This window comes from Camelus ferus, chromosome 1 (assembly GCF_009834535.1).
Source record: "Camelus ferus isolate YT-003-E chromosome 1, BCGSAC_Cfer_1.0, whole genome shotgun sequence".
Classification (NCBI taxonomy): domain Eukaryota; kingdom Metazoa; phylum Chordata; class Mammalia; order Artiodactyla; family Camelidae; genus Camelus; species Camelus ferus.
Genome location: NC_045696.1, coordinates 120,893,328 through 120,918,771, shown reverse-complemented (window position 1 = coordinate 120,918,771; position 25,444 = coordinate 120,893,328). Strand labels below are relative to the sequence as shown.

General features: G+C 43.4%; 1 protein-coding gene and 2 long non-coding RNA genes across 4 annotated transcripts in view; all 3 read right to left on the bottom strand.

Annotated features, from left to right (window-relative positions):
* NEK11 (NIMA related kinase 11) overlaps positions 1-25,444 on the bottom strand; it is a 203,285-nt gene that overhangs the window by 158,962 nt on the left and 18,879 nt on the right.
* On the bottom strand, positions 12,934-15,367 carry LOC116666484. Its single transcript, XR_004323373.1, has 3 exons — positions 15,357-15,367; positions 14,293-14,294; positions 12,934-13,175 (listed from the first exon to the last, which is right to left on the bottom strand). It is a non-coding gene; the product is annotated as an uncharacterized LOC116666484 (long non-coding RNA).
* Positions 15,774-24,106, bottom strand: LOC116666482. Of its 2 annotated transcripts, XR_004323372.1 has the most exons (4): positions 23,880-24,106; positions 20,613-20,619; positions 16,440-16,447; positions 15,776-15,785 (listed from the first exon to the last, which is right to left on the bottom strand). It is a non-coding gene; the product is annotated as an uncharacterized LOC116666482 (long non-coding RNA). The 2 variants fall into 2 exon arrangements; XR_004323370.1 differs by lacking the exon at positions 20,613-20,619 and having other exon boundaries at positions 15,774-15,785; positions 23,876-24,106.

Here is a 25,444-nt window from a genome sequence, read left to right as displayed (position 1 = left end):
GGTAGAGTGCAGGGACAGCAAGTCTCAGGCTCCCACGGCGGACACCAGCGCTTAAGGAGCGAATTCCTTCTGCTGAGCCTGACTTCAGACTCCACACAAGGTTCCCAGCAGCCACTGTCAAATACCTTAACACGGAAAATTCCACACTTGTCTTACTTCACCATCTGCTGACTGCCTTTGGTATGCCACATGCATACCATGTTCTGAGGATACAAAGATGAAAAAGATATAACTCCTGCCCTCCAAGAAAGCCCGGTCTCAAGGGGAAGGTCAACAAGTATACAGACAGTGGAACAGCTTCACGACCAGTGCAGTGACAGAGCCAGGGATGCGGGGAGGTTCCTAACCCTCCTCTGAGGAGAGAAGGTGTGCAGACTAGAGCCCAGGACAGCCACTTGTGCACACGGAAATCACTCTGTAGGAAACTGAGCTGCCTCCCCACCAGGGACTCCAAGTAGCAAAAGAAGTGAATTTATCATTCTTTACTATTTATCCTGTATTAACCAATAGCCAGTAGAGAGATATCTGTATTTGCATTACTTGAATAAGCTACGGAAGTTAATAAGCATGTGACTTTTCTAGAAATGAAAATTACTTTCAATATCTATACACCATTCTTTGTAGTAACACAGAGACACACACAACTACAGTGTCAATTATGGAATGTGGGATGAAAATGCTACAGGGAGAGGTGCTTTTTAAAAGATCTATAGAACTAGTGGCTCACAAATCACTCCTTCCTTCCTTCCTCCCCTCCAGTTTGTCTATCTCAATTTTTATCCAAAAAAAGCATTTAAGCTTTATATAACAAGAGTTAAAAAAAAATGTGCAGAAACCTCTCACTGAGCCATGCTCTGCTCTAGAGGACATGCTTAGTTTGGGGTCTCCAGGAAGTAACTCCTGAGACAAGGATTTGAAGCAGGTAATCAACGCAGGCAGTGGGAGGGCGGGGGAGGGGGGTGCAGTGAAGGGAGGGAAGCCACTCAAGGGCATGTCACCACCCAGTCCCCACTGTGGGCACCAGGGCTTAGCTCTGCGCAGGAGCTCTGAGGGCAGGTACAGTACACATCTCTGGGCCCCCTGCCTCAGAGGCAAGGACCACTCCCTTCACCCACTGGCTCAGGCTGCTCCCCGAGAGTATTAACTCCCCCACTGCTCTGCCCACCTGGGGCACAGAGGGCCTGACAGCCAGAGAGAAGCCTCAGGCAGAACTGGCCGTGCAAGGTCCACGTATAGGAAATACTACTCACCCAGGGTATACAGGTAGGGCCCCAGCACCATCTTCCACAGGGATGAAAATAAAGGAAATTTCCTCCATTTTCAGTTCTGATCTATTTTATCTACACTCCTGAAGATGGCTAGGATATAGTGATTCCTACTGAATAACAAAATTGCAGATCAAGGATAATCTACAGATAAATTCCATTTCCTGTGGCCATTCAAGATTTACTTTATAAACACATTAGCGGCATATAGGAGTATTATGTACAGATAGTAAGCAAAAAATAATTAGTAATAAATAACAGTACAGATAAAACACAGAGAACAAATAAGAGTAGAACTATCTCAAACACTTTCCTTTGGCAAATATGCTATTCCTGGCTCTTGTCTAGGTTATATTTTCATCTGTGGTGACAACTTCCATGTGGTGTTTCAATGCTGGTACCGTAACAAATTATGCACGTTGCCTTTTATTTTTAAGGAACAGAAAAGAGTAAATAGAAATTTCAGGAGTAGGAGTTTTGAAGACAAATATTGCCTGAATAAAAAATATCTAATAATCATGTGAATTCAGTGGCTCTTGCCATCTGTATCAACTCAAAACACAGAAAAGGCTAGACGCAGAGCTGCTGCTCCTGGGAGGTTCTCTGCAGAGAATCTGGTGTGGATGCAGGAACTGGCTTCAGGATGGACCACATCCAGCCCTCTGCCGGGGAGCTCCTTGGAGATCATGTGGGAAAGAGGTAAAGCGTCTAACTGCTCTGTTGTGCAGTCAAAGGCTCCCAGGGCTTGACAGAAGAGGCTACAGCCAAGCCAAGAAACCCACGGGTGAGTCAGTAGTTAGCTAAGCGGCAGGCCGCAAGGTCGGCATTTGTTCTGGCAGCGCTGGGAGGCCTCTGTGTCTGTGCCTTCACCACCCGGCGGCCGTGTCCTCCCATGTCTAAATCGCAGTCCCTACAGGAGCTGCGGGGACTGCCCCGTGAAGAAGTTCCCTGAGAACAAACTGCCCTTCCCTCTCCTTTTAGCCAAAAATGAGTAGCTGCCCTTTTTGGTGAGCAGCTTTCTGGAGCTTCTTTCTAGAGACTTAAAGTTCTCTTTACACCAGGGGTGGAATGAGTCAACTCTAGTTTCCCCTCAAAGCCAGTTAGGGCTCCCTCGCTGCCCCCTCCACCCCAGACAAACGGTCAGACAGCTCTGCTTTTCTCACTTATATGGATGAGCGAAGTCACTAAATGTTATGGCTTAATATTTCAATATTTGTGTTTCTATACACCAGTAACTATCAGATAATGAAATTAAGAAAATAACCCCATTGCAATTGCATCAAAAAGAATAAAATATGTAGGAACAGATTTAACCAAGGAAAGGAAAGACCTGTACACTGAAAACTCCAAGACATTGATTAAAGAAATTGATGAAGACACAGAAATGGAAAGATATCCCATGCTCATGGATGAGGAGAATTAATATTGTTAAAATATCCATACTATCAAAGTCAATCTACAGATTCAGTGCAATCCCTATCAAAATTCCAATGGCATTTTTTCACAGAAATAGAACAAAAAATTTCAAAATTTGTATTTAACTGCAGAAGACCCAAAATAGCCAAAGCAGCCTTGAGGGAAAAAAAAAAAGATGAAGGCATCATGCTTCCTGATTTCAAACTATATTACACAGCAGTAGTAATCAAAACAAAATGGCATTGACATAAGCACTGACAACAGATCAATGGAACAGGGTAGAGAGAGTCCAGATATAAACCCAATCATATGTAGTCAATTAATTTACAGCAAAGAAGCCAAGAATATACGATGGAAAAAAGACAGGCTCTTCAATAAATGGTACTGGGAAAACTGAAAAAAAAAAAAAAAGGAGACACTGATGGCCGTCTCCCATCTCCCCACACCTCCACCACCACACACTCTGGAGAAGAGGAAGGACCCTCCCAGACCCTGGGGAGCATCACAGGTGACCTAAGCCCAGCATGGAATCCTACTCCCCCATCAGTGACCAGTCTAGACATGCGTTGCACCCTGGCCTGGGAGATGGGAGGAGATGTCTCCGGAGGGTTTTCTGGGAAAGATGTTACTCACTGATGAAAAAGAGAAGCACAGGAGGAAAGTCTCCTTCACTCTGCCCCTGCAATATCACCCCCACGTGGCCCCTTACGCTGTGGCAGCCGGTTGGGGTCATGGAGGCAGTGCCCTGAGATGACCGGCCAGGTGACGGGAAGGCACTGAGGCCCCTAATGATGCTCAGAGCCGCTGACTCCGTCAACCCCGATCTGCTCTCCCGCTGGACTTCTGTTGGGGAGAGAAGTCCTTTTTATTGTTGAGGACAATTTGGCAGCTAAGGATACTCTGACAAGGAGAGAAAGGGGACTTTTGAAGAGGGATGGGAAGCAGAGGTGGAGAACGTGGCAGACACTCCACTCGTCTGTACCTGCTCAGTCAAGGGCGAGAAAACCCAAGAGAGAAAGTCAGGTTTGGCTGTGCTGATCATAAAGACTCCAACAAAGGCAAATTCCTTGAGGACAGGGCCACGGTTCACATCCTTAGAAAGCACTGCGTCTCCTAATTTAAACTGGAAAAGCTCTTTTCTACCTGAATGATGGTACGAATCTAAGAAAATCATGAGAAAGTAAACTACAATGAACTACACAAAAGTGGATCTATAGTGAGACAAAATACTTGGATAAACGACTAGAATTATTTATTAGTAAATCTGGAAACTAAAATAAACATACTATTTCTTTAAATAATTTGAAAACAATTTTAGTCATCAACTCAAAATTCTAATATATCAAAAATTTTAGCAGTTATCAAAATGTATCAGGATCCAAAATGATAAAAATTCCACCACTGTTGTTCCCTCCTTCCCTTGGGTGTAGATATTGGAGTTATGACAGCAAACAGGTCTCGAAAATGAGGGGCAAGGAGGAAAAGAGCGAAGAAAAGGGCATGGATAATTCAGCCATCAAAAAAATTAAATAAAATACATAAATAAAAAGGACTAAGATGCAAATGACCAAGAAAAATAGAATTTCTAAGATATTTGGCCTCTCTCCTCTTCTGCTACCCCCCAAAGTTAAGAAAATATACTTTAATAAATAATAATAAATATATCTGTTTCTATAATTATCTGGAAATAGAAACAATTGCTAATATTAGGAATTATTTTGTTTTACACAGTCTGAAGCCTCAAAGTTAAGAAATTAAGAATGAAGTCATGAGGTGTTAGAAGCACAAAGCTGGTCATCATAATTCTCAGAAGAAGGAAAAACAAAGCTCCAAGAATGGGAGATGCCATTTACTCATAAGGCAGCATTGTGAGAGGCCTCCAACCACAAGTCTCCCTTGACCCCTCAGGGCCCCTCCTCCACGCTCCCCCTGCACCCTGTGACATCCCTTCACATAGGAGCTCCCCTCCCGGATGGCAGGCCCCGCAAAGGCCAGCACACACTCCACTCACCATGGGGTTCCCAGCACCTGGCAGTGTCTGATGTATCTGAACGGGGCCAAGCTTTGCACACTCCTCACCCTTCAAACTGTGGTGCAGTCATTACCCTCACCACAGCAACTGTAACGCTGACAAGCATGTATTTTCATATTCATTGTTGGTCCCCCGCCCCAAGACTGGCAACAACTTTACTGTGTCCGTTTCTGTACCCTGGGTCTCAGCACAAGTCTTAGCACATTGCAGATGCTCCATGAATGTTTGCTGACTGTGAGACGATCAAAATCAGCAGGGCCCCAAGGTGGTGGGAGACACAGCTCCTACACATGATTTTTCTCCTTATGAAACATTTCAGCTTACACACTTGGTGTCCACCAGAAAATGGAAGTTCAGAACAATTTGCTTCCTAACGTACTTGCTGGAATGGACTTATCTGGAAGCTGACTTACCCATGGGAGCTGGCAGTAATACTCCAGAGACAAAGAGAAATGGCAAAAAGAGATTTCAACCTGGAAAATGGTTTTACTCAGATGTTTCACAGTGTCTCAGAGATAATACCCTGTGCCATTGACCTGGCCCAAGAGAAGTACCATGCTGCCCAGTTTCTGATCCTGTCCCCTCACTCAACCTCTTTTCCAACTTTGGACTGGATTTTATGTATTTATAGAATGTTAAAGCAAGTTACAGCAGAGCCAACATTGATCTCTTGAAGGAGGAAACAGATCACAACTCCAAAGAACAGACTTTTGTCTCCAAATCTAAGTTTCCCTTCTCTTGTTTGTGAATAGAGATCTTCAATGTCTAGTAGTTACAACAGTCCAAAATTTTTTTCATTGTTCAAACCATTTTTCAAAAAACAAAACCTCCTGTCACCTACTCCACTCTTCCCCTCCTTGTCATTAGAGAAGGGATAATGAAAACAAAAAATGTCCCTGCAGTGACTGGAATCATGGTCTAGCCCTTGATGAGGCATGAGTGAGGCTATGTCTGTTTTTATTAATTATCACTGGAGTGTTATGGAAAATCTTACCAATAGTCTCGAGTTTTTGCCAATTGTAGAGCCCCAGATTTGGAGATTTGGGATGAGACCACATAGAGGAGAAAGACGATGTTTCTCAGGACTACTGTTTCCTAGCAAGGTGGTGAAATGACATTTTTGAGGATGTCCTAAGTTTCACATCACTGCAGGTGTGATCATGTGTGTGTGAGGGCCAATTTTTAAAAAGCTCAATTGTGCAAAACTTAACTTGATTGGAAATTGTTGAATAATGCAGTAATATGCCTTGAGAACAAAAATAAATATTGATAGCATAAAATTCAATGCGATGACTCACTCAGTCTCTCTATCACTTCCAAAGATACTGAGCTTAGAGCAAACAAAGATGCTGTTTATGTCAGCAAGGAAATTAAGGAGCATGACAATGTCAGAGAGAATAATTTACCATTGACAATCAGGTTACCTCTCGTTATGACTGTTATATGCTCCAAATTTACAATTACTGTTAGGTTAATATTCAAAATGCAATGTTCCAATGCATAATTCATGTCAGGTTTTTATTTTGAACATAACAGAAAAATACTAGAATTGGGGATTTCAATGAGCTAATCAGATGTGATGCAAAGCCTATCACAAAATCAAGACACAGCAAGAGAGTTTTATTTATTTATTTATTTTTATTGAGTTATAGTCAGTTTACAATGTTGTGTCAATTTCTGGTATACAGCACAATGCTTCAGTCATACATGAATATACATATATTCATTTTCATGTTCTTTTTCATTGTGAGCTACTATAAGAACTTGAATATATTTCCCTGTGCTATATAGTATAAACTTGTTTATCTATTCTATATATGCCTGTCAGTATCTGTAAATCTTGAACTCCCAGTCTATCCCTTCCCTCTCCCCTCCCCACTGGTAACCACAAGTTTGTATTCTATGTCTGTGAGTCTGTTTCTGTTCCATATTTAAATTCATTTGTCTTCTTTTTTTTTTTAGATTCCGCATATGTGAGTGATATCATATGGTATTTTTCCTTCTCTTTCTGGCTTACTTCACTCAGAATGACAATCTCCAGGAACATCCATGTTGCTGCAAATGGCATTATGTTGTCATTTTTATAGGTGAGTAGTATTCCATTGTATAAATATACCACCATTTCTTTATCCAGTCATCTGTCAATGGACATTTAGGTTGTTTCCATGTCTTGGCTATTGTAAATTGTGCTGCTGTGAATATTGGGGTGCAGGTGTCTTTTTGAATTAGGGTTCCTTCTGGATATATGCCCAGGAGTGGGATTGCTGGGTCATATGGTAAGTCTATTTTAAGTCTTTTGAGGAATCTCCATACTGTTTTCCACAATGGCTGCACCAAACTGCATTCCCACCAGCAGTGTAGGAGGGTTCCCTTTTCTCCACAGCCTCTCCAGCATTTGTCATTTGTGGGCTTTTGAATGATGGCCATTCTGACTGGTGTGAGGTGATACCTCATCATAGTTTTGATTTGCATTTCTCTGATAATTAGTGATATTGAGCGTTTTTTCATGTGCCCATTGAGAAACCAAGTTTTAAAAAGCAACAAAAACTGATTAGCTCCATTTCCTTGACTAGGTAAAGCCAACAAAGGATAAACCCTGTTTAAAGTAAAATTAAATTATGATCCAGGCAAGAAAAAAGTTCATGCTCTAAAAATAAAATGAAAAAATAATCTAGAATTTTAATGAAATAAAGTCTCCTGATCTCATTTGTAGCAGGCGCAGCCTGGCCTCAACATGAAGACAGCTAAAATAGCAAAAAGTTTGTATTTCTGAATTTCAGTCTCTATTTCATCATCACAGTAATTGTAACATATGGTTTGAGCTAAAACTCTCTCTTTCACTACAGCATAAAGCAGTCTGTCACTGTATTTAATCTGAGATGGAAAGGCAGGAAGATGAAGCTCTGTATGAGGAGGCTTCCCTTAGGGCGTTTGAGCGACCGTAACGGTTTTATATTTTGGCTCAGTTGTGCCTATACTGAAAAATGTCTGTTTTTATGCACCATAAAGCCAGGGCTTAACCTACTGACAGAGCTCAAATTAGAATCTACTACCAGGAAGGATCCAGTTTCCCTGATTGACAGGGTTTACTCATTGATTTTAACACATGAAAAAGCCCCGGTGGGCAGTGGAGGGGGAGGAGGAGACAGGGGAGCATCGTGGCCTGTCTCTGGTGACACGCGGGTCATTTTTCAGGCTCAGAAGGCGGAGAGAAGCCTGGCTAAACAAGGTCCTCGCTGCATCTCACGAGGGTGGGGCACGCTTGTCCCTCCTGCTCAGGGAGTCCACAGGAACTCGGCCCAGAAGGCCACCTCCTCAGGTCACAACACTGAGCCAAGGACACAGCATAAGAGTCTTGAGCATGGTTTCTAGAGACTCTGGAATTTATTTGAAGATAAATCGAAGTGTTTTCATGTTCACACAATGCAAACATGAGAACTCATGTTAAACTCACAAAGTGTGATATATGAGAGAGCCCCGAAGGAGGACACCGGATGGGGGAGCAGCTCTCAGACTGCGCTGTGCACACAAAGCATGGGGGACCCGCCCCAGGACGGCCGAGGGTGGGCCTGAGACCACATATTTCTAACAGGGTCCTGGGGGAGGCCCTGCACTGCCAGCCCAGGGAGCACACTTTGAGAGCACGCTCTGGAGCAGGGGGGTGTCCAGAGGGCTGCCGGGGCTGAAACTGTCAAAGAGCCCAGAGCCCCCCGGAGGCTGAGGAGCAGCTCTGAGGAGCACCCCAAGTGAGAGGCATGTGCCCCTCCCACCCCAGGAAGCCTGAGATCTTCTCGAACAGCAAAGGTCTGGGAACCACTGCTGGTCCAGCTCCCTCACTTCACAGCTGAGGATGCTGGACCGCAGAGGCTGTGAGACTTGCCTCCGTGCTGTCCTGAGAACATCCCCCAGCCAACACCCATGGGACCCCAAAACAGCAGTTTTAAAACATCATGAGGAAAATCTCCCTGACAACTTTGGCCCACATCCTAAAAACTGTGATTTGCCTTGGTCACCTCTTGTTCTGTCCCCAGGAGTGATCGAGTACAGCTGCTCACCGACACTGAGCATGCCTTGCTACATAATTTATTACTTTAATGTATTTATACTCAGCCTCATTCCACAGGGGATTTGACATAACTTATATAATAAAACAGAAAACTGAGACCAGCAAGAGTAGGTGGAAATAAGAGCAGGGAAAAGAAGAACACAAATGTGCTGGCCAAAAATTACCGCTATGGTTGAGCTTCAAATTTAATTCCCAACTTCTCGGACTGGATGATGATGATAGTTACTATTACTGCTGTCACTGTTATTGATGGCTATGTCACAGTAACTCTTGGCTGTTGCCAGAGGGGGTTTCAATCCCCTCATCCTTTGGGACATAAGCCAGTTGTCACTTTAGTCACAAAGCAGTGGAGGTGTCCCCAAGGAGAACATCTTGACTGTTTGAAGCACAGCTAACCTTCAGTGCCAGGGTCAGTTTGTTCTCATTTCTTTGAGGTCAGTTCTCAGAACTGCAGCAGCTTCTGTCATGGCTTCTGTCATGGTCATCATGTAGTTAACTTCTTCCACCTGGTGGGGGTTTCAGTACCCACAAGACAGCTCAAAGGCTATGGCTCGGAATATCATCTGAAGTCCTTGAGGAGGAACTAAAAGTCCTTGACTTTAATGGCTTAACTATTATTTTGTCTTGAATTACTGTTCTCCTTTGTTTCTGAATTTTCTCATTTCTCTGTTTAAATTTACTCTTTGGCTAAAGGTTTTCTACAGACAAGAGACAGGCAGAGGGCAAGGGAGGCAGGGGGTGGCCCTGGAAGGCTCCACATGGTCCTGCTCTGTTACAAAAGTTCTGTTCCAATTTTCATGAAAAGTATCTTTTGGCAATTGTAGAGCAATGAGCCCAACATTAGTCACTGGCAAAGCTGAAGAACTGGTGATTAAACAGATGGCTTGTGAGCGTTTAGTGCAGGAAGCAGAGGGCAGCAGGGGCTCACGTGGACTTAAGGAGAAATGGCCACACTAAATTAACCTAATCTCTTTTTGTGAGAGGGTTTCTTGATTGGTAGAACGGAGAGAAGCAATGTAGTTGTGGTAGATAATGATTCCAGCCCATCTGATGAAGTCATGTTAACAGATGTCAGCAAGAGGAGGCCTGTGACATCCTTTCAACACGGAGAGATGCAATCTCCATGTGGACTCGTGGCTGCTGAGCAAGCAGACCAAACGTGCTAGAGTCTTGGGTCTCAATCTGCTTTGCAGCTGTTCCCTCTTGTAATGCCCTTGGTTCCAACCCTAACGACACCTTCACCAACATTTTACTAATGACTCAAATGAAGAGCCCAAAGGATGTATTTGCCAAGTCTGAGGAAGATGCAAAACCAGGCAGAATAATCAACAGATACGAGCAGAGTCAATTTTTCAAAGTGGTTGAAGGAGCTGAAATGTGAGCCAGGAACCACCCAGGTCAAATTACGCAAGGCTAACCTGAAGTTCTACAGTTACAGGTGGAAAAACCCAATCCTCAGATCCAAGACGAGCAAATCCCAGCTGAAGAGTAGCATGGCTCAACTACAGACACTGACGGTTTGCGGGGAAGGGAGGAGTTGCCCCTCAAATTCACCAGGAGACCACAAGGTGATGTGATCACCCCAAGAGCTCCCGAGACTCCACCCTGATGGTGAACCATGTGAAAGGTATTAGCATCAATATATTCGGCTCCAAATGGTCCTTGTGTTCAGGCCTGGGAACCTCATTTCAAGAAGAATATTGTCACCAAAAAATGACAACCAAGATGTTCAGGGTTCTTAAAATCAGGTTATCCAAGGAACAGAGAATGGAGAGGGACGGAGCTAATATACTTTGGCCAATAACTTATTAAAATGTGCTAGGAATACTTCCTGTGTCATTTGTTTAGTACTTATAACTTATTAGAGTAGTTATTATTTCCCCCACTTTTTTAAATAGACTTTATTTTTTTTAGAGCAGTTTCAGGTTCACGGCAGAATTGAACAGAAAATACAGAGAGTTCCCACATACCCTCCCCACCCACACGTATATACTCCCCTGCCCTCAACATCCCTCATCAGGGTGGCATATTTGGTACTATCGATGAACCAACATGGGCACATTATTATCAACCAAAGTCCATAGTTTACATTAGGGTTCACTCTTGATGTTGTACATTCTATGGGTTTTTACAAATGCATAATGACATGGAGCCACCACTATAGTATCATACAGAATAATTTCATTGCCCTAAAAATCCCTTGTGCTCCATCTATTCATTCCTCCCTCCTCCCTCTCCCTAAAGCCCTGGAAACCACGATCTTTTTATTGTTTCTGTTGCTGTGTCTTTTCAAGAATGTCATTTGGTTGGAATCGTACAGTTTGTAGCCTTTTCAGACTGGTTTCTTTCATTCAGTAATATGTCTTTTATGCCTTTCATGGCTTGATAGATCTTTTTTTTTTTACTTCACATGTATTTTTAAATTTACCTATATGTACTGTTCATTATTTCTAAGAACACTTAGAGCCTTAGCTTTTTAAACTTCATGGTTATCAAAGGAATAAAGCCAACCACAAAATAAGAATTAATTCAAAAAGATACATACACCCTGCTATTAACAACATTATTTATAATTGCCAAGATACGGAAGCATCCTAAGTGCATATCAATAGTTGAATAGATAATGAAGATGCAGCGCACACACACACATACACACAAGAATACAACTCACCCATAAGAAAGAAGGATATTTTGCCATTTGCGGCCCATCATTCACTTTTTTTTCACTTCAAAAGCCAGAATTTTATAACCAGCATAAACATTTCCAATACATCAAAAACAACAAAATACCTAGAAATAAACTTAACCAAGGAGGTTATCTATACTCCGAAAACCAAAGTGGCACAAAGAAATGGAAAGTTTTCTTGCCCTCTTGGACTGGAAAAATTAACACTATCAAAATGGCCAGACTACCCAAAGCGATCCACAGATCCAACGTAACCCTCATCAAAATACTCACGATATTCTTCACAGAACTAGAACAAACAATTCCAAAATTTATAAGGAACCACAAAGACCTTGAACAGCCAAAGCAATCTTTTGTAGGTCCTTTTTTCTCTTCCTTCTTTTTGTTCTCTTTTCTTATGGTTTGATGACTAGAGAGGTCCTTTAACATTTCTTGTAAAGCTGATTTGGTGGTGCTGAAATCTTTTAGCTTTTGTTTATCTGTGAAGCTTTTGATTTCTCCATCAAGTCTGAACGAGACCCTTATTGGATAGAGTATTCTTAGTTGTAACTTTTCTCCTTTCACCACTTTAAATATATCTTGCCACTCCCTTCTGGCCTGGAGAGTTTCTGTTGAAAAATCAGCTGATAATCTTATGGGAGCTCCCTTGCATGTTATTTGTTGCTTTTCTCTTGCTGATTTTAATATTCTCTCTTTATCCTTAATTGTTGTCAATTTGATGACTATGTGCCTTGGTGTGTTCTTCTTTGGGTTAACTCTGTGTGATATTCTCTGTGCTTCCTGGACTTGGGTGACTGTTTCCTTTCCCGAGTTGGGGAAGTTTTCAGTGATTCTCTCTCCAAAAATTTTCTCAGGTCCTTTCTCTCTCTCTTCTCTTTCTGGGGACCCTATAATATGAATATTAATGCACTTCATGTCATCCCAGAGTTCTCTTAAACTATCCTCATTTCTTTTCATTCTTTTTTTTCAGTTCCGCAGTAGTGATTTCTACCAATCTGTCTTCTAGCTCATTGATCCATTCTTCTGCCTCATTGAGTCTATTCTTGGTTCCTTCTAGTGTGTTACTCATTTCAGTGATTTTATTCTTCAACTCTGGGTATTCTTTGTATTTTCCAACTCTTTGCTAAAAACTTCACTCTATGCATCTATACTCCTCTTGAGTTCTCTGAACATCTTCACCATCATTACTTTAAACTCTTTCTCAGATAAATTGCCTGTCTCCTCATCACTTATTTCTTCTTCCGGGATTTTATCTTGTGCCTTGGCCTGGAACATATTCCTTTGCTGCCTCATATTGTCTGTCTTTCTATTTGTATTTTTAAGTAAGTCAGTTACATTTCTCAACCTTGGAGGAGTGGCCTCCTGTGGTAGACGTCCTGTGTGTCCCAGCAGTACACTCCTCTCTTGTCCCCCAAGGGCCAGGGTCCAGCTGGTCCCAGTGTAGAGTCTGGCCTGTGTTTGTGGATTGTTGTTTTCTTATTTCTGGTATCTGCTCCTGGTGGATGAGGCTGGACCAGAGGCTTATGCAGGTTTTCTGGCAGGAGGAGCCGGTGCCTACCCACTGCTGGATGAAGCTTAGTCCTGGACTTCTTGTGGGTGGGGCTGTGTCTAGAGGCCTTTGTGACTTAGGAAGTCTGCTGATGGGTGGGCCTGTGTTCCCACCCTGTATGTTGTCTGGCTTGAGGCTTCCCTACAGTTTGTTTGGTGGGGCTAGGTCTTGGTGCTAATGATCCTGATCAAGATGTCAGCCTCCAGGAAAGCTCATGTAGATGAACACGCTTGGAATGTCCACCACCAGCTTTTATGTCCCCTGGGTGAGCTGCAGCCATCTCCCATGTCCCCAGGAGACACTCCAAATCCAGCAGGCAGGTTTGGCCCAGGTTCCATGAAATCACTGCCTATGTCCTTGGACCTAGCACACGTGAGCTTCCGTGTACACTTCCCAAGAGAATGGAGTCTCTGTTTCCCCCAGTCCATGGGGCTCCTGGGCCAAGCCCCACTGGCCTTCAAAACCATATGTCCTGGGGTCTCCTCCTCCTCCCGATGCTGGAACCCAGGCTGGGGAGCCTGATGTGTGGCTTAGAGCTCTCACTCCTGTGGGAGGGCCTTTGTGACTTAACTATTCTTCAGCTTGTGGGTCACCCATCTGAGAGGTATGGGGCCTAATTACATCGCAAGCATATCTCTCCTACCATCCTGTTGTGGTTCCCTCTCTATGTTTCCAGTTGCAGAAGATCTTTTTTGCTAGGTTCCAGTCTTTTTTCCAATGGTTGTTTGGCATTCAATTGTGGTTTCACTGTAGTCGGGAGGAGACGTGAGCTCCTGGTCCTACTACTCCACCGGAAATCCCTTATTTCCCCTACTTTACAGATGATAAAGCTGAGACCGAGAGTCTGGATAATTGTCCAAAGTAAGTGGAGAGGTTGAGATATGGATGCATGATAGTCTTACTTAAAGGCAAAGCTCTGTCCACTTCATTATGATGTCACCTTCATGCAGTGGATAAAACAGTGGTCATATTGAGAGCTGAGACTGAGAAGGGACGTGGTGACTGTCATACAGTCCCCATACAGGCCAGGGTTTCATGCTCTTTCACTGGCCTGGGACACCCTCTCTTTACCCTTCTCCGCCAGACTCATATTATCTTGCAAGAGGTAGCTCCTACACTTTCTTCTTCACTTTGTAAAGACAGGTGAAGTGCACCTCCACCTCGCCTACCCTGCAAGGGATTGAAAGTGCCTGTTTACATCCCTGTTGGCCTGACTTTCCATAAGCTCTTTGAAGGCAAGATCCATGTCCAATTCGGTTTTTATTTTTATATTATAACAGCTTTATTGAGACACAATTCATGTGCCATAAGAGTCGCTCTTATAAAGTGTACAATCCTGTGGCTCCTGGCCACCATGAACTTGTGATTTCTGTCTATGGGTTTGCCTGTTTTGGATATTTCATGTAAATAGAATCATACTCTATGCAGTATTTTATGATTGGCTTCTTTCACTTAGTGTAATGTTTTCCAGGTTGATTCATATTGTATCAGTATCTGATTCCTTTTTACAACAGAACAATTTTCCATTGTATGGCTGTACCACATTTTGTTTATCCACTTGTTAGCTGATGAACATTTGGATTGTTTCCACTTCTTGGCTATTATGAACAATGTTTCTATAAACACTTGTGTACAAGTTTTCTTTTAGGTAAAGACTTAGGAATGGAGTTGCTGGGTCATATGGTTATTCTATGTTTAACATTCTGAGGAAAAGGTAGATTTTTTTACAAAGGGGTCGAACAATTTTACATTTCCATCAGCAATGCGTGAGGGTTCCAATTTCTCTACATCCTCACTGACCCTTATCTTTTTTATTCTGTCCATCCTAGTGGGTCTGAAGTGATCTCTCATTGTGGTTTTGTTTGTTTTGGGGTTTTTTTTGCTAGGGGAGGTAATTAGGTTTATTTATTTAATTTATTTAATGGCGATACTGGGATTGAATCCAGGACCTCATGCACGCTAAGCACATGATCTTCCACTCAGTTATACCCTCCCTCTTGTTGTGGTTTTGATTTGCGGATCATTGATGGCTAATGATGAACTTTTTCTCATGTGCTTATTGGCCACTTGTGTATCTTCTTTGGAAAAAATGTATATTCCTATTTGTTTTTACTCTCTAGCCCCTGATCCAGACTGGGCATACAGTAGGGACTCAATAAACAGAAGTCATGAACCACCTGTAGCAGACTCACCCAGGGCTCTTAGATCCCAGCCAAGACCTACTGGATCAAACTTCCCATTTTCAGGTCTAGGAATCTACATGTAAACAAGTTCCTGGAGGTTTCTCCCATGAACTGAAGTTTGAGAACTACTACGTTAATTGAACTGAAGATTCTGCAAACATCTGAAGAGCTGTGATATATTCGAGGTAAATATGAGATCTACGCAGTTCTAGCTGCAGAAGTGGGACCAGTGGACAAGAGTCACAGGAGGATGTCACCTCATTACGTGGTATCGATTGAGTCTGGCCTTGAAAGTTGCAGAAGGGAGTCCCGCACTGGGTGATATGTAGAACAGCATGTGGTCCTTGCAGGACAGTGTGCTATTTCTGTACCTGGTAGATTCCATGAATCTTTAAATATCCTGCCTTATGATAACATACCCTGGTATTGGCTACACCTAAAATGGCTTAAGTCTCTACTGAAGAATTTGTTTTTCCGCCCCTGGATGTTGTTTCTACTTCTTGCTTTTCTCTGAAAAGGGGAAAACAAGATTCCACCAGACCTGCTCAAGCTTTCTTCCTCTAAAGACCAGAATACACGTGTACTCTTCTTTCTGTTGTCTGTCAGGCTTCTTGGTTCCAAGCAACGAAATAAGACTTGGCTGAGTGAAGCCATAAAGGAATTTATTACAAATTCAATGGGTGGGGCTCAGAGTCACAGGAACTTCAGGAGGCCCCGAGTGGGGACAACCTCCCTGCGCATATCACTGTCCCAGGCCTCGGACACTGCTGCCCCGGACACTCCATCTTGCTGCCACTGCCCCAACCACCACAGTGGCCTTCCTGGGCCCTGGACTCTTGATGTCGTTGGAATTCAGTTCCAGGTCCAGGGCATCAGGCTGCAGAGTTCAGAATGAATGAACTTGATGGGCACTGGGGACACAGGGCATGTAAAAAAACCCCTCAAAGGCCAAATTCATATCTTTTAGGAGCTAAGACTTCAGGTGGAGAGCTGTGATGCACAAAAATCACTAGGCAACAATGACAAGGGTCCCATGACTGAGGGGCACAGATGGAGGTGAAGGAGCACGTGTGCAGCACTGTCCCTGGTGCTGTGGGGTAATCTGTATGTCACTGTGTAACAGGGAATATACCTGGCAGCCCGCCATCAGCCCTGGGCAATCTGGTCACCAAAAAGACATGCTAGCACCTTGCAGTCTGAACCAGAGAACCTCCCAGGCTAAAGGCTAAAATGCCTTTGCACCCGCTCTCCTAGGGCGTGGGGAAAGGAGGGAGACTGGTCAGGTGGGGAAATAATGATTAATCCAGTTCAGAGAGAGAGACAGAGAGAGACAGAGAGAGAGAGACAGAGAGACAGAGAGACAGAGAGAGAGAGAGAGGGTCCAGTTGACAGAGTGCCTTGAAGGTGAATTTAAGTTTCATGACAGGAGGGACTCAAAAGCTATAAGAGCTTTAGCAAGAGAGTGACATTTAAAAAGTAGTATTTGGTGGAGGGGGGGGGAAGGTTAGCCTTGAGCTTGAGGAAAGAGTGGAGTAACCACTTTCCACAGCCAGGAAGCATCTACAGATGTAAAATTACAAAGGAAGGGGATAAGAGAATCAAGGTAGATTGGGAGGATTCTTGAGGAAGAATTGGCAGATGTCTGGACGTGGCGGGCAGAGAAGGCAGTACACATGACACTATTTACCAGTCTTCAGAATCAGGAGTGACAACCACCAGAAAAAAGGATACTTTCTATTTGATTTGCTAAGTTTCATTGCCTAGATATTCAAGTGGAGATGTCCTGTAGACCCTGGAAACATGCGACTGCACAACAGGGGAAGGATCACAGCCAGAAGGGAGGCTTTAGGGTCACTGAGCCAGTGACCCTAAAGGGGGAAATCAGGAAAGCAGATGGAGTGAATGTGAAACACCACCTCCATTCAGTCTACCATCCTTCACCCCAGAGAACACTGTACCAGATACATGTTGCTGCAGTTTATCATCAGAAGGTGGGATACACTGCCTCAGTGCGGACAGCAGTGAAAGCCAGTTAACAAGGACAAGACAAAGCACATTTCCTCTCATCACACACAACCTCCCAGGCCTTTATGTCTAAGATTTCATGTGAGGTTATAAGCATCTGTTCAAACAAGATGACTTCACCCTTGCTAATTATTTCCAAACTCTCGGAATCAAAGTAGCCCAACTATTTTGAATGCTACTGAGCCATGCCACAGGTCTGTTTGCCCCTCCCCCACAGCAATCTTCTGCCACCCTGGGCTCAGGGCAGGCTTTGTGGGCACATGGCCTGTGCAGGCACACGAGGCCCAATGGTTAGAAGGGCCCTACACTTGGTTCAATGCTCTGTTATCACTGGCTTAAAATTCTTAATAATGTTTTAACAAGGGGATCTGCATTCTTATTTTGTATGGGCTCCACAAAGTTTGTAACCAGTCCCATCTGAATTATTCAAGCATAAAAGCTCTTTATAATGGACTCCTGCTAAACTAACCAACCTCATTCTTGGTCTCACCGGATCAATTTTGCTTTTACACATTTGACAAAGGAAGGCAGGGCTCAAATCTGTTGATTCCCTATGTGTCTGTCACTGCTGTGAATGTTCTTAATGTGGAAGGGCTGTGAGGCCAGATGAGGAAGTCAGGAGGCCTTAGGAACATTTACAGGAACTGAAACACCTCTATCTGCTGCTGCAAATCAGGCACTTAGAGCAATGCTACCTACCACTAGTGGGTCACTTAAAAATTAACTCTCTAGAGTCAGTAAAAAAGGCCAAATGGGAATCAGTTATGTGCACACTTTGATACAAGTGCTATTAAACACATATCCCTAACACCCTGTGGACAGATATATTAATTTGGTTCATCCTTGAAGGGACTACATGAAGAATCAAATGCACACTGACAGAATGTCAAGAATGAACGCCGAGATTCTCTGATGGAGTTTTTATTACATTTCAATATCAGGTTTTATTTCTTGTGGGTTACACTTCTAAAATTCTAACTTATGTCAGGGAAATTAAGATAGAATAGTTTTACCCTCTTTAAGAATGTATGTAAAAAAGCAAAATTAATGTATATAATGAAATTTCCTGTTGTATTCCAATCTCCAGCCCCAGAAAAAGTACCCTAAAATAAAACTGAAGCAGTTCATAGTAGTTTCTATGAGCTAAAGTCTGTATTCATGAGAACCAAGAAAAATGCTTCTCCTTAAAATAATCTGAAATCTCATTTTCAGCGTTAAGGGTTCTCCTGAAGCAGAGATCAGTAATACCTTGTTGTTTACCTGGAATTTTTTTTAAAAAACCTTTTTACTTGAAGCATCTTCAGAGAACTACTGAAAAATCAAGTGAACTGATACTGCCGAAGCACTTCATTTTTTTTTTTCCAAAAGAAAAAGTTACACTATTATTAATGGAAAACAGAATAAAAAGACAAATTTCTGGGATTTTTAGGATCAACTCCTATCTATTTTATATTCACAGAAAGTTAAGACAAAAGAAAATCAAATACACATAATCCTTAACCAACTACAGACTTTGTTTTCAAAATGTAATGGGTCAAATCCTCAGGTAAGACACAAGAAATCTTACATTTATTCTTGATCCTCTGGCACACTCCAGATTTGGGCCAATCACCTCTCCTCAATGACAGTAACAGGGACAAATTCTGTCACCCAGACAGACACTTCTTTGAGGACCAGGAGCTGACAGGTAGGCCTGTCTTAGGATCTAGAGGAGGAGTGGTTTCCATCTCCTTCCTGTCGATATTGTGGTGTAAGTTATTCAAGGGAACTGTGACAGAGACTTGAGACATTTAGAGACGGAGATGAGTCAGTGTGTCTCATTTATATAAAGCACAGTATAAGCAACATCCAGATAGTACACCAGCAGCTTTCAGCCCTCAGCCTGAGGAAGGGATTCTTCAATGTCTAAATAGCCCTGATCCCTGAAGCTGGGGGCCAAGGGCAGAAGGAGGTGCCCACCTGTGGAGGGTGTCCGCTTTGACCCCTTGGCTCCCCTTCTGCAGGGCAGAGACAGGCCTCAGTGCGCAGCTGCACGTCTGGGCGTAGGGCGACCCGCTGCTCTTTGCTCCCGTCAGCACCACGGACAGCGCACGCCGGCCCGCTTCCCGACCAGCACCACTTCGCTCACAGAGCTGCCAACACTGCAGCCTGTCCTCAAGGAGGGACGCACCCACCTCTCCCGGTGACTTACGAATGACAAACAGCAGTCACTGAGCACTAGACCCACGTGCTCCCCAAGAGAAACCATTAACCGTGTCTGGAGGCTCTCGGGCCCCAGCGGAGGGTTTTCCTGGGGGCCTCCATCGGAAGAAACAGGCTGCCGGAGGAACGAAGTCCTTTCAGGTGCTGCGTGAAGCTGGACGTCCCTGGGAAACCGCTAATTCCTAACATACCCGGGAGCCCGGCTCCAAGGGCAGGGATGGCACTGCTAGCTCCTTCAAGAGCTCCCCCAACCCAGACCCGCAGCCCCCATTCATCCAGGGTGAAACTGCTTCAGCAGAGCGGGAAGGATACACAAGGCAGAGACAGTGCGAACCAGCCAGAGATTCTGTAGTCTCTCCTGAACCGCAAGGCGGTGAAACGAGGGTAAAGCCCTTCAAAGGAAAACTCTAGGGCCATTTCCCCTCCGCCACAGTCAGCCTGCCTCCCCATAAAATGTATCCAACTCTCCAGAAAAAGGAACTGAGTCATACACAGTATATGTGGTCTCTCACACTACTGACCAGACTTAGAAACATAGACAGATGCAAAAATGTTGTATCTCCTCTGTTATCTTTTATCTTGGGCGTCACTGTCTGAGTCACTATTACCATTTTAATACCAAACACAGGTGGGATGGTAGAGCTCAGGGGTAGAGCGCCTGGGTAGCATGCACGAGGTCCTGCGTTCAATCCCCAGTACCTCCATTAAAAAATAAATACCAAACACAACATGAGCTATCGACTAGCGCTTACCAGCTAGGTACATACCTAGCTAGCACTCCCCACCCTCTTCCTCATTTTAGTCTGCCCACAGCACTGGAGCACATCTCAGTGTATTATATAACTTGATTTATTAATTGTCTCTCTCTCCTCAGTTCCACCAGCATGTCCCCTCCCTGAGAACAGACCTGGCTGAATCCCAGACCTAGAACAGTGCCAGACTCTGTGAGCAACCTACACACTTGCACTGTGGGTTACTTACTGTAAATGCCACCTCCCCCTTGCTAACGACTGAATGACCCTGTGGCATGAAGCACTTGGCTGATATAAACTGGGTCTCTTTATTTTTTCCTTCAGGATGTGGAGAGACCCTCAAATCAAGAGAGTGATCCCCTCCTCACCTGGAACCGTGAGGCATCAGGGCCCTCCTATCACTAGGGGAGATATTGTCTGACCAGTTTATGAGGACATCAGCCCTGTCCAGCTATGTCTGGAAAGAGAGGCCAAAAAAGTTCAGCCTTGGAACCAGAAGGAGGGACAGGGTGGAAAGGCTGCTCAACTGCACCTACGAAGGGTCTTTTCAAGCTGGTTCCAGCACACACCCATCAACTGAAGTTATAAACCACCACCCCCCCTGGCCATCCTCAGCAACAACACACCCCAAGTGGGTCAGGTGGGCAGCACTGGAAAAGTCTCTCCCCTGCAGCTTCTCTGGGTTTATGTTCTGCATCAGCGACTCTCACCAAAGTGGCCAAAATGGCCTTGGCTCAGGGCTGCAGATTCCTGAAGGGCTTCAAGTGCTGACTCTCAACCAGAGCTCCCAGCCTGATGACACCCCATGTCAGAGAGACACACTGACAGCTCTGAAAGACGTCCCCTCACAATTTTAAACATACTTCCCATTTCTGGGCTGCCCCAGCTGTAAAATGCAGTATAGTCACATGGCATCGCATTTTTGCATGTTACATATTTTTTGTGGTTAAATTTAAAGCATATCCCATTTTTTGTTGCCCTGTTTTACAGCGTCATATCTAACGGACCTCGGAAAAGTAGAAGTGGCCCAGCTCTCTTCCCACCTCTCTGAGACCCTGATCCTCTCACCCCACAGGCCCTGTTGACTCTGAGCGACTGCGCTGGCACCCCTACTTTCAGCCCAGTGTCAGTCCCCGGAGGGCAGTGGCCGCAGCGGCTTCATCTTCTCGGCAGCCACCGGTGAGCTGCCTGCTGAAGAAAGCAGCGCTTTGCCATTCTCACAGATGTGAAGGGTGAAGTCTGGTTAAACATATGGTTTTTTTTTCTTTCGAGACAGAGCATGCATACGGCTCTGTGTATGCCTAAACTAGGGAAAGCCCATCTGATACACGGGTGGCAAGAAAAAACAAACCTATTCAGGCCAGTTCAAATGGTCTGTGAAGATAAAAAGATTTTCCCAATCTTATTTCTCAGCTGACTTGTGCTTTTCCTAGGAAGACGTTAGAAGTATGTTAATGACCTATTTTTGGCCTTTTATTCATTTAACCAGTGAAATTAAAATATTCGTAGACTGTAACTAAATGAAGACGACATTATGGGTCCTGAATTAATTCTGCCAGTAGAGAGACTTCTGTGTTGGTCTGCATGTTACATTACCACCACCTGCTGGTCATAACGGTCAGTTTTACAATGGTGACTCATTCCTTTTACTCAATCTCTTGTAAATTTAAATGTCACATATGCTATGATTCTATGCAGAAGTGATTATATGCAGTCATTTCTACGTGGTGCCACAGGGTCCAACATGGGTAGTACTTCCCAAGCTGGGCCCCTCAGGACACTAGTACTAATATGAGTGGCCTGGGAAAAAAAGGGAGTTCAGTGGTTGAACACATTTGGGAAAATCTCCTGAAGAGTGACTATTTGTCCCAGCAGATTTCATGCTCTGAAGAGTTCCTTAGCCAACAAATTGGTTAAACTTTACAGAACCTAGTGTTTCCCAAACTCGTTTAATCACAGAACTCCTTTTTATACAAAACATCTCTTAACACTTTCAGGTACTCTAGGGCTTAAGATCAGAGGGTACTGAGCCTGTCCCCAAAAAATCATAGCTGTAAATGTTTCATTGTATTGAAGCCTGCCTACCAGCAAACTAGACAATTTTACAACATGATCTTTGCTTATAAATAACTCGCCACCAGATTTACAGTTTTGTATATCACCTCCAAGAAACACAGGATGCAAGGCAACATTGTTGTCACTGTCACTTCAGAGCCAAGTTATTTCAAAAAGTGAAAAATCATCCCACCACCAGGCCTCAATAACAAGTTTGTGGCAGTGCTTCTCAAACTTTTCAGAAAAACACCCCTAAGAGCAGAGATGGATAAACTCAGAGCCTGGAATGGGACTGACAAGTGCAGAACACATCTCTGAGTCTCCCCAAATGGCAAATATATAGAGACAAAAAGTAGATAATGGTTGTTTAGAGCAGGGGGTAGGAATGGAGAATGATTGTAAATAGAAAAGAGTTTTTTTTTTTTTAGGACAAGAGATGTGTTCTAAAATTAGATTGTGGTGATGGTCGCACAACAATACATTTACTAAAACTCACTGAATTGTACACTTAAAATGGCTTGATTTTATAGTATGTAAATTTTATGGTATGTATTGATATTATATATCCTTACGGCTCTTTTTTAAAAGCCAAAGGAAACCTTATCTTAATAATAAAGTAATTAAAAAGCTAATTTTTTTAATTAAAAAAATTTTTAATTAAAAAAAATTCATGCAGGAAATAGTGACAGGTTTGTGAAAGGAAAAATGTTAAGGGCTATGTACTACATCAATGTTTTAATAACAAAAGATTAAAAACAACCAAAATGTACATCAGTAGGAAAGTAGATAAATCATACTATAGCCATACAATGGGATATACTACGTAGCTACTGAAACAAAGAATGGGGACATTCTCTATATACTACATGGAAAGATCCAGGTATTTTTGGCATGTGAAAAAAGCATGAAATAGAAATGTGTTATAGACTATTTTTTACCAGAAGGGGGCAAAATAAGAATCTATAGACTTTTCCGGTCAAGATGGCAGAGTAGTAGGACAATGAGCTCGCCTCTCCTCGCGAGTACAACAAAACCACAACTGACTGCTAAAAAAGCATTAAAAAAAAAAAAAAAAAAAAAGACTGGAACCTAGCAAAAACTATCTTCTTCAACTGGAAACATCAAGAGGGAACCACAGCAGGACGGTAGGAGGGGTATGCTCTTGATATAATTGGGCCCCATACCTCCTGGGTAAGAAAAAGAACCAGTCAGCTAAAGAACATTAAGTCACAGAGGCCCTCCCATGGGAGTGAGAGTTCTGAGCCCCACATCAGGCTCCCCAGCCCAGGGTTCCAGCACTGGGAGGAGGAGGAGACCTGAGGACACCTGGTTTCAAAGGCCAGTGGGGCTTAATTCCAGGAGCCCCACAGGACTGGGGGAAACAGAGACTCCATTCTCTTGGGAAGTGTACACAAACTTACATGCACCAGGTCCAAAGGCAGAGGCAATGATTTCATAGGAACCTGGGCCAGACCTGCCTGCTGGATTTTGGAAGGTCTCCCAAGGACGTAGGGTACAGCTGCGGCTCACCCAGGGAACATAATAGCTGGTGGCAGACATTTCAGGACTGTTCATCTACATGAGCTTTCATGGAGGCTGACATCTTGATCGGATCATTAGCATCAAGACCTAGCCCCACCAAACAAACTGTAGGGAAGCCTCAAGCCAGACAACATACAGGGTGGGAACACAGGCCCACCCATCAGCAGACTTCCTAAGTCACAAAGGCCTCTAGACACAGCCCCACCCACAAGAAGTCCAGGACTAAGCTTCATCCAGCAGTGGGTAGGCACCGGCTCCTCCTGCCAGAAAACCTGCATAAGCCTCTGGTCCAGCCTCATCCACCAGGAGCAGATACCAGAAATAAGAAAACAACAATCCACAAACACAGGCCAGACTCTACACTGGGACCAGCTGGACCCTGGCCCTTGGGGGACAAGAGAGGAGTGTACTGCTGGGACACACAGGACGTCTACCACAGGAGGCCACTCCTCCAAGGTTGAGAAATGTAACTGACTTACTTAAAAATACAAATAGAAAGACAGACAATATGAGGCAGCAAAGGAATATGTTCCAGGCCAAGGCACAAGATAAAATCCCGGAAGAAGAAATAAGTGATGAGGAGACAGGCAATTTATCTGAGAAAGAGTTTAAAGTAATGATGGTGAAGATGTTCAGAGAACTCAAGAGGAGTATAGATGCATAGAGTGAAGTTTTTAGTAAAGAGTTGGAAAATATAAAGAATACCCAGAGTTGAAGAATAAAATCACTGAAATGAGTAACACACTAGAAGGAACCAAGAATAGACTCAATGAGGCAGAAGAATGGATTAATGAGCTAGAAGACAGATTAGTAGAAATCACTACTGCAGAACAGAAAAAAGAAAAAAGAATGAAAAGAAATGAGGATAGTTCAAGAAAACTCTGGGACAACATGAAGCGCATGAATGTTTGCATTATAGGAGGTCCAGAAGGAGGAGAGAAAAACAGGATTTGAGAAAATTTTTTGAAGAGATAATAATTGAAAACCTCCCTAACTTGGGAAAGGAAATAGTCACCCAAGTCCAGGAAATGCAAAGAGTTCCACACAGGATCAACCCAAAGAGGAACACACCAAGGCACACAGTAACCAAATTGACAAAAATTAAGGATAAGGATAGAATATTAAAATCAGCAAGAGAAAAGCAACAGATAACATGCAACGGAACTCCCATAAGGTTATCAGCTGATTTTTCAGCAAAAACTCTCCAAGCCAGAAGGAAGTGGCATGATATATTTAAAGTGATGAAAGAGAAAAATTTACAACCAAGAATACTCTTTCCAGCAAGGCTGTTATTCAGATTTGATGGAGAAATCAAAAGCTTCACAGATAAACAAAAGCTAAAAGGTTTCAGCACCACCAAACCAGCTTTACAAGAAATGTTAAAGGACCTTCTCCAGTCATCAAACCACAAGAAAAGGACAAAAAAAGGAAAAAAAAAAAAACCTACAAAAAATTGCTGTGGTAATTCAGGGTCTTTTATGGTTCCATATAAATTTTGAAATTGTTTCTTTTAGTTCTGTGAAAAATGTTGTGGGTGTTTTCACAGGGATTGCACTGGATCTGTAGACTGCTTTGGGTAGTGTGGCTATTTTGATAGTGTTGATTCTTCCAATCCAAGAGCACAAGATATCTTTCCATTTATTTGTATCATTTTCAATTTCCTTCATCAAT